The sequence below is a fragment of the Bos javanicus genome, chromosome 10, assembly GCF_032452875.1.
Source record: "Bos javanicus breed banteng chromosome 10, ARS-OSU_banteng_1.0, whole genome shotgun sequence".
Taxonomy (NCBI): Eukaryota; Metazoa; Chordata; class Mammalia; order Artiodactyla; family Bovidae; genus Bos; species Bos javanicus.
In genome coordinates, this window is record NC_083877.1 from 12,124,128 (window position 1) to 12,141,089 (window position 16,962).

The following is a 16,962-nucleotide window of genomic DNA, read 5'->3' on the forward strand; positions in this document are numbered from 1 at the left end:
GTAGTGATGCTTCCTGAGGCTCACTAGACTTCACATTCCAGGTTGTCTGGCTCTAGGTGAGTAATCACACCATCATGGTTATCTGGGTCATGAAGATCTTTTTTGTATAGTTCTTGTGTATATTCTTGCCACCTCTTCTTAATATCTTCTGTTTCTGTTAAGTCCATACCATTTCTGTCCTTTATTGTGTCCATCTTTGCATGAAATGGCCCCTTGGTATCTCTAATTTTCTTGAAGAGATCTCTGGTCTTTCCCATCCTATTGTTTTCCTCTATTTCTTTGCATTGATCACTGAGGAAGGCTTTCTTATCTCTCCTTGCTATTCTTTGGAACTCTGCATTCAAATAGGTATATCTTTCCTTTTCTCTTTTGCCTTTGACTTCTCTTCTTTTCTCAGCTATTTGTAAGGCCTCCTCAGACAGCCATTTTGCCTTTTTGGATTTCTTTTTCTTGGGGATGGTCTGGATCACTGCCTCCTGTACAATGTCACAAACCTCTGTCTATAGTTCTCCAGGCAGAGACTCTGTCTATCAGATCTAATCCCTGGAATCTATTTGTCACTTCCACTGTATAATCGTAAGGGATTTGATTTGGGTCATTTCTGAATGGTTTAGTGGTTTTCCCTACTTTCAATTTAAGTCTGAATTTTGCAATAAGGAGTTCATGATCTGAGCCACAGTCAGCTCCCGGTCTTATTTTTGCTGACTGTATAGAGCTTCTCCATCTTTGGCTGCAAAGAATATAATCAGTCTGATTTCAGTATTGACCATCTGGTGATGTCCATGTGTAGTCTTCTCTTCTGTTGTTGGAAGACGATGTTTGCTATGACCACTGTGTTCTCTTGGCAAAACTCTGTTAGCCTTTGCCCTGCTTTGTTTTGTACCCCGAAGCCAAATTTGCCTGTTCCTCCAAGTATCTCTTGACTTCCTACTTTTGCATTCCAGTCCCTTATAATGAAAAGGACATCTTTCTGGGGTATTAGTTCTAGAAGATCTTCATTGATCTTGTGAATCTTCATAGAACCATTCAACTTCAGCTTCTTCAGCTGAATGTGGTGACATTCTTCATCATAGAAATAAAATCCTGTTTTGTAATGTATTCTTCTATCATTCTCAGAACAACTGAGTATTTAATTTTATTTATGGGCTGATGTTTTGTGTACTTAGCCTGTATTCCCAACTGTACTATGAGTCTTCAAAGGCAGGTATTTCATTGTATACATGGGCTGAATATACAGTATAAATTCAATAAATACTTGATTAAGTAGTTATCTTCCAACTTCTTTAGCTTGGCAGAAAGCTGGGATGGTGTCTTCAGAAAATAAGACATTAAATCAGAGCAAATTATAATTGACAATAAAGATGTTAATAGATACAAATTCTACAATTTATACAATGGTTGATCCAACTGATTGAGTATCCCAGAAGGAATTATTAGAAATTAATAGAGTAGACTTTGTCCCAGAAAGTACAAAACAAGCAGAGCTGTATACAACTTAGTTTAACTTTTCCTCAAATGTGAGCAAAGGTCATGTGGCTTTGGCATCAGACTGGTAATGGTTTCATCACACAGGCCACGTTTATTTGGTAGTTTCGATACATCACCCCCAAACTATGCTCTGTGGGTCAAAATGTACCAGGATTTTTAGGATCAGCCCTCAACAAATCCACTACCTAGATTGGGACACGAACTTTGTGTTAGGTTCTTTGATGGTATAAATCTTATGAAGTGAAGTGAAGTGAAAGTCATTCAGTCCCATCTGACTTTTTGTGACCCCCATGGACTATGGCCTGGCTGCCAGGCTTCCCCATCCATGGAATTCTCCAGGCCAGAATACTGGAGTGGGTAGCCGTTCCCTTCTCCAGGGGATCTTCCCTGCCCAGGGTTTGAACCCAGGTTTCCTGCACTTTACCATCTGAGCCATTATTCAAATTGGGAAACTTATACATGAGGATATTCCAAAACTTCCATTTGGTACTTGAGCACAGAGGAATGTTGAGTTTAAACAAAGTATCATCTGTGCTAGAAAGGGTTCAAACCTAAAAGAACCACTTGACTATATGATAAAGGAGTCTGTTCCCAGTATTCCAAGAGTTAAAGGAGTCTGTTCCAAGTGTTCCAAGAGTCTGTTCCTAGTCACACCCTGGGGCAAAGACATTGTCCCAACCTGTGTGAGTTTCAGGTTGGGACAATATCTTTGCCCCAGGGTGTGACTAGGTAGCCATGAGATGGAGCAGAGCCATGAGAAAGAGCACAGGGGCTCTAGATCCATAGTAGGACCCTCTGTCTCACTTGGTACTTTCCAGGTATCCTCTGGTTAAGTTTCTATCAGGCCACCCTCCCAAATCTGGATTTGGAGGCACAGAGTAATTTGAGATTTTCCCTGTGGTAATACGGATATTCTGTCAAGAAAGTGATGGCAAGTACTTGTGGTCTTATCAGCTCTTTGGAACAAAATACTTTCATATCATATCAACTTTCAGCACTTTTCTGATAGGCTTATGTAGCTTTAAGTGAAAGTGAAGTTGCTCAGTCGTGTCCGACTCTTTGCGACCTCATGGACTGTAGCCTACCAGGCTCCCCAGTCCACAGAATTTTCCAAGCAAGAGTACTAGAATGGGTTGCCATTTCCTTCTCCAGGGGATGTTCCCAACCCAGGGATTGAACCCGGGTGTCCCGCACTGCAGGCAGACACTTTACCATCTGAGCCACCAGGGAAGCCCCATGTTGTTTTATAAAGACGGTCAAATACAAAGTAATGAATAGCTGGGAAAAGATTCATTTTGTACTTAAAGTATCTCGTGAAGTCGTGAAGTCACTCAGTCGTGTCCAACTCTTTGTGACTCCATGGACTGTAGCCCACCAGGCTCCTCCATCCATGGAATTTTCTAGGCAAGAGTATTGGAGTGGGTTGCCGTTTCCTTCTGGGAGGGGTCGAGAGGCAGGCAATAAAGAGGCAACAAACAAGTGGGCAAGAGTTAACGCAGAGAAAAGTGCTGTGCAGAAAATACCCGACAGCCCTCTGGCAGATGATGGCCCTTCAGACTGGGTGGTCAGGGAAAACAGCTTAGAAGACGCCACCTAGGAGGGAGCATCTGAGCTAAGACGGGACGAGTCTCATTCAACCCCCTCAATCCCACGAGGTGAATCAGTCCTGTGCTAGGCAGAGGGACGGCCCCCAGACACGCCCATGTCAATCCGGGGGACCTGTGACTGTTAGCTTAGGTGGTAGAAGGGACTGCAGGTGGGATTAACGTCATGGGCCCTGAGATGGGGAGATTATCCTTCATTATCTGGGTGGGCCCAAAATAACCCCAAGTATCCTCAGAAGATTGAAGCAGAGGAGGATGTGAAGATGGAAGTAGTGGAAGGCAACGCGCTGATGGAAACAATTGCAGTGACGCAGCCACCAGCCGAGGAAGGCCAGCAGCTTACAGAACCTGGGACAGGAGGCACAGGTTCTCTCCCATGGTCTCTAAGGGGACCTGCCCTGCCTACACTTTGATTTTAGCCTGGAAGATTCATTTCTAGATTGTTCCAAAATGTGAAAGAGGACAGTGAAGGACAAACTTGAATAGGAAAGCTGTAGAAGATTTGGGAAAGGGAAATTTATTTATCTTGGACTATAATGATTGCAAATAATAGTCTTAAAGTATGCAGTGAAATACTAAAATTTTGCCGAAGCTGAAAAAAAAAGAAGTCAAATGCTATTTTCCAGCTCAAATAGTTTCACTTGAGTTGACTTCTTGAGTTATTTACCTTTTGTGAACTACATGACTAAAAGGCACAAAATATTTTATGTCTCTACATTAACTTTTTCCTTTTATACTTGATTCTACCTCACAATATTGTGAACACTGTGACTTGCTAAGTAAAAAATATTTTACAGGTTAGAGTCAGAGTCATCCAATCTAGCACTGGATTTTCAGATGAGGAAACAGGCCTATGAAAAAGCAGGGATTTGACAAAGGGCACATACTATGTCAGAAGCACAGAGAAAAATAGAGCCCAAGTCTGCTGATTTTAAAACTGTGTTTTTCAGTCTTTTCTTTTTTAACCCAAGGCTCCTTTTTATAAACAGAAAAAAAATCTTCTCCTCTACAAGAGATTTTCATACAGCCTCTGAGAGAGTCATCATTCAGTTGAGAATCACTGTCTATTCTGAATAATGACATTTCTTTTTCATAGCTGAACACTGATCCTTCAAACCAGCAGACACTGATCCTGCCAGGCAATAACAGGAGCTCAAAATGTATATTTTAAAAGGCAAAGACCAAAAAAAAAAGCTTATGTCTATAAGTTGTATGAGACTCAAAGTAATACTGCTGCTGCTGCTGCTAAGTCGCTTCAGTCGTGTCCGAATCTGTGCAACCTCATAGACAGCAACCCACCAGGCTCCCCCGTCCCTGGGATTCTCCAGGCAAGAACACTGGAGTGGGTTGCCATTTCCTTCTCTAATGCATGAAAGTGAAAAGTGAACGTGAAGTCGCGCAGTCGTGTCTGACTCTTTGCGACCCCATGGACTGCAGCCTACCAGGCTCCTGCATTCATGGGATTTTCCAGGCAAGAGTACTGGAGTGGGGTGCCATTGCCTTCTCCGATTTTTATTGCTAGAATACTAGAATCAGGAAATGCTATGGTTTATTTGCAAAAATGAATAAGGTGTGTTTTCACTGTGGTGGTGGGAGCCTGTGCCTTTATTTCTCAAGGCCTCTAATTTACCACCACTAATTACCACCACTTTCTCCCTCTCATTACTACCACTTTCTCTCTCAGTGAATCACTGTTCAGCCTTGGCATTGTAGGGAGACCAAGGATTCTACAGGAAAATGTTCACCATCCTCCTGTGCCTGTCCTTGGAGTCTGGTGGCAACCTAAGATAGCACAATGTTCCCCCCACCCCAAGGACTGTCCTTCATCCTGATGTTGAGGGAGATGGTCAGCAGATGGCACTAACTCACCATGGCTTCCCTCTGAATTCATGGGGTAGAGAGTGGAGGGAAGACTTTTAAAGCTAATCCATTGGAACTTTTGGTATACCAAATCTTGAAGACAGTGCTAGAAGGCTTGTTTAGTATTTTATAAAGAACACAGATGTCAGGAATAGGAGGAATGATGTGTGGCTCCTAGCTGGGTCATTTACCAGCTGTGTGACTTCCAGCAAGTTACTTCATAAGCCTGTTTTTTTGCAACTATAAATCGGGATGCTCCTGACTCCCTAGGGTTAATGTGAATAAATGATTCTGAGTCATAGTACACAGTAGGTGCTTAATAAATAATTTTTTACTGTACAAGGTCTTCCTTTTATGCCTATAAAAAGTTTCTTTTTAGTTATGGTTCAGCTTGTTGATGATCCCACCCTATTCCACTATACCTTAGCAGTATAAGAAGCTCGCTTGATTTCAAATGCAAAATTGAAGAGAAAAGATGAAAGAGAAGAGGATACAGATCCTTAGTTTACAAGTCCTTTACAATTTGCAGTTAATTTGCCTTAGCCATATAATTAGATAATAAGAGATATTTATGTTTCAGTAACAATTGTTATCATTTAGATTTTGGTCATCTGATGCAAACACACGACTCATTGGAAAAGTCCCTGATGCAGGGAAAGATTGAGGGCAGAAGGAGAAGAGGGTGTCAGAGGATGAGATGGCTGGACGGCATCACTGATGCAGTGAACATGAACTTGGGCAAAGTCCGGGAGATTGTGAGGGACAGGAAGGCCTGGCGTGCTGCAGTTCATGAGATCGCAAAGAGTCAGACACAACCGGGTGACTGAACAACAACAACAAATTACTTGCAAGCACCCATTGGGCCGTGTGTGTAAAATATGTACCTGTTGGTAAGTCAGTAAGAGAACATGCGAGAAAGCATCTTAGCCAACAGAATATATGTTGCAATGTTGGCAATTCAAAGTTCATGTATTTTGCTCATACTCAGGCCTTCAGAATCACATTCTGTGCCTATTTACTCATTTTTTTAAAAAAAATATTTATTTCTTTGGCTGCACCAGATCTTAGTTGCACCGCAAGATCTTTTAGTTGCATCCTATGGCATCTAGTTCCCTGACCGGGGATTGAACCTAGGCACCCTGAATTGGAAGCGCAGAGTCTTAGCCACTGGACCACCAGGGAAGTCCTTATTTACTCATTTTAAATATTGATTTGATTACATGGAGCCTTATGACCATAAGTGGGTGAGTAAATTAGAAAGGGGAGCAGTGCTAAAAGCAGTCATATTAACCACTGCCAAAGGGTTCTCAAGAACTTGACAAAAAAGGAGGAAACAGAAAAATGGATGCATGAACTCCGTAAAACAGAGAAGGCGATGGGACCCCACTCCAGTACTCTTGCCTGGAAAATCCCATGGACGGAGGAGCCTGGTAGGCTGCAGTCCATGGGTTTTCACAGAGTCAGACACAACTGAGCGACTTCCCTTTCACTTTTCACTTTCATGCATTGGAGAAGGCGATGGCACCCCACTCCACTGTTCTTGCCTGGGGAATCCCAGGGACGGGGGAGCCTGGTGGGCTGCAGTCCATGGGGTCTCACAGAGTCGGACACGACTGAACCAACTTAGCAGCAGCAGAACACCATAAGAAGACTGTCTCATAGATGCAGAGAATAAATGGCTGGCTACCAGAAGCGAGGGGGGTTGGGGGTAGGGAAGATAGGTGAAGGGGATTAAGAGGTACAAGCCTTCAATTACTAATATACACTGTATTCATACATTTGTTCAGGTGATCTTTATAACAGTTCCATGAGATACATATTATTTTCTCAAATTTATAGTTGAGAAAACTGAAGCATGCAGAGGTTAGACAACTTGTCCGAAAATACACTGCCAGTAAGTTAAAATAAACAATATTGAATCCAGGTACTCTACTTCGGTAGTCATGCATGTAAACACTGTACTATATTCCACAGGATGCATTATTAGATTGCCTTGGATGAAATACACTTTTTATTGCACTGTTAGGCTTTTAAAAAATAAAATTTTCCAAGAACATGCATGCAAATTCTGATGTTACTATGTAAGGTGAAAATTGTCAGGCAATGTTTTAAAGAATTAAAGTAAACTCAGGAATTGTTTTTAAAATGAGCAAGCAATTAGAGGCTATCAAAAGTGACCAGAGTAGGGACTTCCTACTAATGGTTAAGACTCCATGCTCCCAATCCAGGGTGCCTGGGTTCAATCCCTGGTCACAGAACTAGATCCCACATGCCACAACTAAGAGCTGGTATAACCAAATAAGGGGAAAAAAAGGAAGGGAAGAGCAGGGTGGTCCCTGGTGGTCCAGTGGTTAAGACCCCATGCTTCTACTGCAGGAGGCATGGGTTTGATCCCTGAGGGCATGGCAACCCACTCCAGTATTCTTGCCTGGAGAATCCCCATGGACAGAGGAGCCTGGCAGGTTGTAGTCCGTGGGGTTGCAAAGAGTCGGACACGACTGAGCAACTAACATACACACATACACAGGGCAACTAAGATCCCATACGATGCGTGACACAGCCAAAAACAATTTTTTTTATTTAAAAAATTAAAAAATAAGTAGGGCTTCCCTGGTGATCTAGCAGTTAAGAATCCACCTTGCAAAGCAAGGGATGCCAGTTCGATCCCTGGTCTGGGAAGATCCCACGTGCTGTGAGGCAGCTAAGCCCATGTGCCACAAATCTGAGCCCACGTGCTACAACTACTGAAGCCCGTGCACCAAGAGCCTGTGTTCCACAACAAGAGAAGTCCCTGCAATGAGAAACCTGCATACCGCGACTAGAGAGCAGCCCCGGCTCGCCACAGCTAGAGAAAGCCCACGTGCAGCAACAAAGACCCAGCACAGCCAGAAAGTAAGCAATAAATCTTTTTAAAAATAAATAAGAATATATAACTGTTAAAATTATATGAATAAAATTGAATTAGTATTTGTGTAGTGGCAAAACAGTCTTCAAGCACTGAGACAAAGTTAAGACATTTTCAGATAATAAAAATTGATAGAACAAACTTATAAGACTTGCACTTCTGCTGCTCCTGCTGCTAAGTCGCTTCAGTCGTGTCCAACTCTGTGCGACCCCAAAGACAGCAGCCCACCAGGCTCCGCCCTCCCTGGGATTCTCCAGGCAAGAACACTGGAGTGGGTTGCCATTTCCTTCTCCAATGCATGAAAGTGAAAAGTGAAAGTGAAGTCGCTCAGTCGGGTCCGACTCTTAGTGACCCCATGGACTGCAGCCCACCAGGCTCCTCCGTCCATGGGATTCTCCAGGCAAGAGTACTGGAGTGGGGTGCCATTGCCTTCTCTCTTGGTGTCAAAACTTACTACAAAGCTACAGTAATAAGGACAGAGAATACTGTCATAAGAATAGACAAACAGAGCAATAGAATAGAACTGAGAGTCCAGAAACAAATCCTCAATTTTACAGTCAATTGATTTTCAACGAGTGCCAAGCCTATTCAATAAGAAAGAAGAATCTTCACCAAAAAAAAAAAAAAAAAGATGTTGGTTCAACTGGATGTACACATACAAATGAAGTTGGATCTCTACCCATATCCAATATATACATTTACTCAAAATGAGTCAAAGACCTAAGTGCAAATGCTAAAACTATAAAACTGTCAGAAGAGAATAAAGGTATAAGTTTATGACTTTGAATTAGGCAACAGTTTCTTAGATAGGGCACCAAAAACATAAGCAACCAAAAACAAATAAATTGAACTCTATCAAAATTAAAAACTTTTGTGCTTCAGAAGACACTCTCATTAAAGTGAAATACAACCCATACAATGGGGAAAAATATTTGCAAATCAAGTATTGATAAGGGCCTAGTATTCAGAATATATAAAGAACTCTTACAACTCAACAGTAAAAAGACAACTCAATTTTAAAAGGGGGTGAATGTCTGTGTCCTCAAAGAACTCTTAACAACTCAACAGTAAAAAGATAACTCAATTTTAAAAGGGGACGAATGTCTGTGTCCTCACAAAATTCATATGTTGAAACCTAATCCCCAGTGTGATGATATTAAGGGCTGGGGCATTTGGGAAGTAATGAGAGCCCTCATTAAGGAGATCAGTGCCCTTATAAAATAGGCCTCAGAGAGCACTCTTGCCCTTCCCACTTTATGAGCCAGGAAGTGGACCCTCACCAGATACCAAATATATCAGACCTTGATCTCGGACTTCCCAACCTCCAGAACTATAAAAAATGTGTTTCTATTGTTTATAAATCACATGGTCTTTGATATTTTTGTTATAGCAGCTCAAATAGACTAAGACAATGAGCAAAGAATTTGAATAGACATTTCTCCAGAGAAGATATACAAATGACCAATTTGTTGTCATTCAGTAACTCAGTTGTGTCCGATTCTTTGGGACCCCGTGCACTGCAGCATGCCAAGCTTCCCTGTCCATCACCATCTCCCAGAGTTTGCTCAAACTCATGTCCATTGAGTCAGTGATGCCATCCAACCATCTCATCCTCTGTCATCCCCTTCTCCTACCTTCAATCTTTCCCAGCATCAGGGTCTCTTACAATGAGTCAGTTCTTCGCATCAGATGGCCAAAATATTGCAGTTTCAGCTTCAGGACCAGTCCTTCCAATGAATATTCAGGACTGGTTTCCTTTAGGATTGACTGGTTGGATCTCCTTGCAGTCCAAGGGACTCTCAAGAGTCTTCTCCAACACCACAGTTCAAAAGCATCAATCCTTTGGCACTCAGCCTTCTTTATCGTCCAACTCTCACATCCATACATGACTACTGGAAAAACCATAGCTTTGACTGTACGCAACTTTGTTGGCAAAGTAATGTCTCTGCTTTTTAATATGCTGTCTAGGTTGGTAATAGCTTTTCTTCCAAGGAGCAAGCATCTTTCAATTTCACGTCTGCAGTCACCATCTGCAGTGATTTTCGAGCCTAAGAAAATAAAATCTGTCACTGTTTCCATTGTTTCCCCATCTATTTGCCATGGAGTGATGGGACCAGATGCCATGATCTTAGTTTTTTGAATGTTGAGTTTTAAGCCAGCTTTTTCACTCTTCTTTCACTTTCATCAAGAGGCTCTTTAGTTCCTCTTTGCTTTCTGCCATAAGGGTGGTGTCCTCTGCCAATAAGTATGGAAAAAGATGCTCAACATCACTAGTCATTCAGTTCAGTTCAGTTCAGTTCAGTCGCTCAGTTGTGTCCGACTTTTGCGACCCCATGAATCGCAGCACGCCAGGCCTCCCTGTCCATCACCAACTCCCGGAGTTAGCCATTAGGAAAATGCAAATCAAAACCACAGTGAGATACCACTTCACACCCACTAGATGGCTATAACTCAAAAAAGCAGAAATCACCCAGGTGATGGTAAGGATGTAGAGAAATTACAACCCTCCAACAGTGCTGCTGGGAATGTAAAATGATGCAGCTGCCATGGAAAACAATTTAGCAGTTCCTCAAAGATTAAACCCAGAAATATTACATGACTTAGCAATTCTACTCCTGGATATATACCTAAGAGAATTGAAAAGATACGATCATACAAAGACTTCTACAGGGTGTTTATAGCAACATTATTCAAAATAGGCAAAAAATGGACACAACTCAAATGTTCATCAACTTATTAATAGATAAATTGTGGTATATCCATAGAATAAAATACTATTCAGCCATAAAGAGTAATGGCATATCCTATGGCTGGTTCATGTCAATGTATGGCAGAAACCAAGACAACATTATAAAGAAAAAATCCCTCAATTAAAAATAAATTTTTTTTAAGTAATGACATATCAATACATGCTACAATATAGATGAACCTCGAAGACATGCTAAGTGAAAGAGACCAGTGCCACAACTACAGAGTCTATGCACTCTAGAGCCCATGCTCTGCAACTAGGGAGAAGTCCACATGCCACAGTGAAGATCCCATATGCTGAAACCAAGCCCCAACACAGTCAAAAATAAATACTTTTTTAAAGTTAAAAAAAAAGTTTTTAATCACACATAGAAACTACAAAAACTGACCAAGTACTAGGTCACAAAGTAATACACAACAGATTTCAAAGAATTGGTATCACACATATCTCATTTGTTGTATTTAAAACCTCCTGATGTTTGGAAATGGAAAACTCTAAACTCCCAGTAAACCCACTGTTGGGCTGAACCTGCAGGCCTAGTAAGCCTTGTAGCCTAGCCTCAAGACCAAAGAGCCAAGAGACAGTAACAGATATTAATGGTTTATCGGGCAGAGGTTCTTACACATCTACACCAAAAGGTCCTGGAGATCTGCCCCACTGTGTACAACAGACATGTACATGGTAGCAATCTTTGTTACTTGGGGGTGAAGGGATTTGAAGTCAGGTTGACTCATCAGTTACCAGGAAAACCAGCAGCCAGGGCAGGGGGCAAGCACATAGTTACTAATTAAGCCCTATAATTAAGATGATTGGATATTCATGTGAGTGAAGCAGGGCCTGGTTAGCAGAGGCTGTACAGAGAACAAGAGAACAGCCATCTTGAGCGGACTGACCATACACCCACAGTGATCTGCTCATTGTTCCACTGAAGTATTCACCTTTCAGGTTGCCTCCCCAGCTCTCCAAGATTCCTTGCCACTTCCCCAGCAACCATAACTGTATAATAGGACTGCCCTTTAAACTCCACTCCCCACTATGGCCACAGTTGATTGGACTAGAGGTAGAGCCCTAATTCAAAATGAACCAATCAGATTCTCCAAGGAATCTGGGCTTAGGTCACCAGTCTTCATTAGCTTGAAGAGAGATGCCCACCTCTTCTATAAGCCCTGGGGAGCAGAGAAAGCTGAGCTGCAAAGAAATTAGGGGTTCCTACATAAAGGAGAGACCACACAGTAAGAGGGAGAGACTGAAAAACAGACTGATTAGAGAGAGGAACTTAAAAAGAACAGACAGTATTTATAGAGCATATAGAGCAAGACTGAGTTAAATTGAGGTTGATGAAATAAAATTCATATTTTATGGCAAAAAAAATTAAGCAAATTTTTTTCTCTGCCTGTTTGGGCCTCTTCCCTCCCTTTTAGTGTGTATTGTACATCAGCATTAACCAGAACTCCTCATGTGATAATATTCCTTTTTCTTTTATTTTTTGCTGTGCAACATGCAGGATCTTAGTTCCCTGACCAGGGATTGAACCTGTGCCCCCTGCAGTAGGAGTGTGGAGTCTTAACCACTGGACCACCAGGGAAGTCCCTTGATCATTAATCTTTAGTGAGAAAGCATTAGTTGATCAAATATTTTGTCCCTCAATGTCAAGGGGATTTCTTACCTGCCCTGGGTCTATCATGTCTGTCCATGTCAGGTCTTCATATCTCTGTTTTATCTTTCCAAAAAAGGGGGTTGTACTGGTAAGATGTCTGGCAAACATTAATGGTCAATTCCAGGTTTTCCAATGCAATGTATGCCTATTTTATCTTGCATGTGCATTGTGCATGCTCAATAATTTATACAGAACTATAGATGTAATCAGAATTGCAATTTATGCCTATTTTATCTTGCATGTGCATTGTGCATGCTCAATAATTTATACAGAACTATAGATGTAATCAAAATTGACAGAGTAACAATGTCATTAGTAAAGATTTAAGCCAAGATTCTCCTAAACCAAAACATTTTCACAGTATTTTTCCTAAACTAGGAAGAGAATCATTCAAAGCGGAAATTTGATTCTTCATCATGTCATAAGATGAGTTAACAAATATCTCAGTCACGTGGTCATACCATTGGAAAATTAATAGAACTCAATATGCTCACATTAAAGGCAGAGTGCAGGGGTTGTTTCCAAGACTACCCATAGGTGACCTTGAGCCAACGGAAAGCAACTGTGCATCTTTCTAACTAACCTGAGGAGAGTCAAGGCCTTAAACTTGTTCCATAAATACACTGGATCCTGTTGCTGCTGCTGCTGCTAAGTCGCTTCAGTCGTGTCCAACTCTGTGTGACCCCATAGACGGCAGCCCATCAGGCTCCCCTATCCCTGGGATTCTCCAGGCAAGAACACTGGAGTGGGTTGCCATTTCCTTCTCCAATGCAGGAAAGTGAAAAGTGAAAGGGAAGTTGTTCAGTCGTGTCCAACTCCTAGCGACCCCATGGACTGCAGCCTATCAGGCTCCTCCGTCCATGGGATTTTCCAGGCAAGAGTACTGGAGTGGGGTGCCATTGCCTTCTCCGGGATCCTGTTAGGAGCTACCCAATATTTAATATCTAGTTAAAACTATTACTTATGACAAGATTCAGAACAGTTGTCATTAACTGGCTAAGAGGGTCCCACTTTATCATATTGGCAGTAAAATTAGCTTGCATGGTACTAGAGCTTTTTCCTTCTAAAAGAAAATTGCTAGGGGCCATTTATTTAGAGGCTTAGAGAAGAGAAATCCACCACGGTAACCTAGGAGTACTGGACAGAGGTAACTAACCACAAACCCAGAAAATGGATTGAGTTTTGAAACTTGCAAATAATTGAGCCCAAGGAAAAAAATATATATTTGGTTCACAAGTAAAAGTATGAGTAATTGTCTAAGTAATTAGTATACAGACTTAGTCCAGCATCTTGGGTCAGCTATCTACTTCAGACGTCACCTTCTTCTTGTCCTGGTCTGGTAGTATTAATCCTAGTCAAAGTTGGGTATCAGAAATAGGAGTTGCAGTTCATTCAGAAGAATGAAAGTGGCTGTAAAGAATCCTTTATTTGATGTCTTTACCAGTATACATAATCTGCTGGTTGCAAGTTATGGCACATATCTTCACTCAAAGATAGATAACTGTGATAAGCTTCAGAACCAAACTTTACAATAATATAGCAACAACAAGCCACCTGAGAAGTGAGTCTTTAGCAGTAAGCACAGACCTCAATTAACAAAACTAGAATTAAATGTCCACTGAAACATGTATTTTTCTCTCTAAATACCCATTTCTACCAAATATGGCCAAATTAAGACTAATTTGTTTGTGAAATAAATCTGCTTTTCATAAATTTGGCCTGATTATCTACATAAGTGGAACTGATCACATGGGCTTCCCAGGGGGCACTAGTGGTAAAGAACCTGTCTGTTAATGCAAGAGATGCAGAAGACTTGGATTTGATCCCTGGGTTAGGAAGATCCCCTGGAGGAGAGCACAGCTACCCACTCCAGTATTCTTATCTAGAGAATCCCATGGACAAAGGAGCCTGGTGGGCTCCTGCAGCCCATAGGGTCACAAAGAATCAGACACGACTGAAGTGACTCAGCACACACCCATGCTACTGATCTCATAGGCTCTTTTTAAGTTGGATGTGCTGGAACTTTTCATAAGGAATCTCAGATTAAGCTTTTAAAAGGCCTCTCAAAGGCAGGAAAGCCATGCCAAGGGCTTGTCACAGGTTCTGCCTGTGGTATCTATAGATTTGGATGAATTCCTCTCATTTTCCCCCAAGTACCTTAAGACTTCTGTACCTATTAGGAGGTAGCCTTCCTTACTTGGGCTTCCCTCATAGCTCAGTTGGTAAAGAATCTGCCTGCAATGTAGAAGACCCCGGATCAACTCCTGGGTCGGGAAGATCTGCTGGAGAAGGGATAGTCTACCCACTCCAGTATTCTTGGACTTCCGTTGTGGCTCAGCTGGTAAAGAATCCAGCCATGATGCGGGATACCTGGGTTCGATCCCTGGGTTGGGAAGATCCCCTGGAGAAGGGAAAGGCTACCCACTCCAGTATTCTGGCCTGGAGAAGTCCATGGACTATATAGTCCATGAGGTCTCAAAGAGTCAGACACAACTGAGCCACTTTCACTTTCTTTATTTGCCTGATAAAGTTACTGGCAAACTAAGAAATTACAGTTTCTGGAGGGATCAGGTAGAGAGAACAGATAGATGTTTCATTTCCATTTATAAAAGTATAATTTACCAAATTGCCGTAAGTCATAATTAACTGGAGGGGAAAACCAAAAAGTGGTGGCCTAGATTCTGAAGGCTTTGCAGTCCCTGGTTCTGGCCCTTCCAGTTGTCTGCTGGCACCCCTGTTACTTCCAACCAAAAGCCTTCCAGTGTGCAGTCCCAGCACTATTCCTTGGCTCTAGCTGATATCCCTTTGCCTGAAATTCCTCCTGTCCTGCACTGCCTCCAACTTGTCTACGTTCTCTCAGTCTTTCAAGCCTCTGTTCTTATCCTGACATATTGGTGACATTTTTTTCTACCAATCTAGCTGCTGGAACTCTCCAAACTGTAGCAAGTTTTCTGCCTGCAGCTTCCTTGGTTGGGAGCAGAAACTGTCTGATCGGCCCCTCTATCTTCCTGTCTGTGCCCTTCCTCCCTGCCATCTGGCATCTGTCTTCTTACAGTTCACTCTCAGTAACTGGGTTATCCGCCAGGGTACGGCAGGCTGAGCCCAAAACCCCGGGGCTTTTCTGAAATGAACGTTTTGTCCATCCAGTCTGCAGAGTCTCCGCAGGGGAAGGGAACACCCAGTGAATCATCCGCTGTTTGTTAGGGCAAAGGCATCTCGGGAACTGTGCTCTTTAGCCTCAGTGAAGAGCATGGAAAGGACTTTGGAGATGGTTTAGAGTCAGTCTAGACAAATTCTCCATTTAATTTTTTTTCTATTTACTTATAATTTAGATATTAGTTTTAGGTGTACAACCAACCCATTTATTTATTGATTTATTTATTTTGGCTGTGTAGAGTAGCGTGTGGGTTCCTTGACAAGGGATCGAACCCAAACTCCCTGTGGTAGAAGCAGAGTTTTAACCACTAGACCACCAGGGAAGTCCTCCAACCCCTTCATTTACAGGTGAGGAAAATGACTTAACCAAAGTCAGACAGCTAGCAAGGAGCCTATCTGCCTTCAGAAGCAAAATGCTTAACAAGTAGGTGTCATGAGCTGAACTCAACAATGTTCCTTGTCTGAAGGAGAGGTATCTGCCCTCCCCTCCCAACCTCCACCTTCCTGGTTTTGCACAAACGGTTTCTGCTTGTGGCCCTTGCTCCCGACAAACCACACTTTCAGCATGCCAGGTCCTATCACTCAGACCTCAGAGTAGACATCACCTCCTCTAAGAAGCCTCTGGCCACCACCCCCTCCAAAGCTGGTGCAGCTGTGTGTAGGTTTGCTTGTTTTCTCTTTTCTTTTTGGCTGCATTGAGACTTAGTTGCAGCAAGCGGGATTCTCTAGTTGTGGTGAGCAGACTTAGTTGCCCTGTGGCATGTGGGATCTCAGTTCCTAGGCCAGGGATCAAACCCCACGTCCCCTGCATTGCAAGGCAGATTCTTAACCACTGGACCACCTGGAAAGTCCACGTAGTATACTTTATATGTTCATGAAGACCTGTCTACTTGCACACATGGCTTTGCATAGAATAGGCACTCGATAAATATTTGATGAGCAAGAAAAAAAAAATGGACTCCAGCAGCTGCCACTTGCTGGAGTCCATTTATTCAGGTCCTCAATGGAGAACAGAAAGGGAAGGTCAAGGGTTGGGAGCCCAGTCATCCCACTTTCCCCAGCAACCTCTTCTGATGAGTTTGCAGGAAACTGGACGATCAGGTTGAAGCAGTGAGGCAGCTGTGCTTTAGAGAGCTGAGCACTGACTCCTTGGCAGGGGCAGTCAAAACCGCTCCCCCTGTTATCCCACCCAATGTACTCAGTGGGAGCCACTCCCTGGGAAGTATAGCCTGGAAGTAGGTTAAGGAGCAGTCACAAAGCTGCGAGGACCTAGCCCTGCGTACACTCACTCTCAGAGGTCATGGAAGTGGGGTGCTTAGCCAGAGAAATTTCTAGTCAATTATGAACCAAACCCCTGGGAACTGGGCAGAGGCTGATCCAAGATTACAAATCCAGGCCAGACCGGAGGTGGCCAAAATGAGCTGTACCAGGCCTGCCAGGGGATCAGGGAGAGCATTTTGTCCTGATTGTAAGTGATGCCCTCTCCTCACCCCTTGGCCTCTTTTGTAATAGATTCTGGAGAGTTTAGGAAAGAAGCAATCAG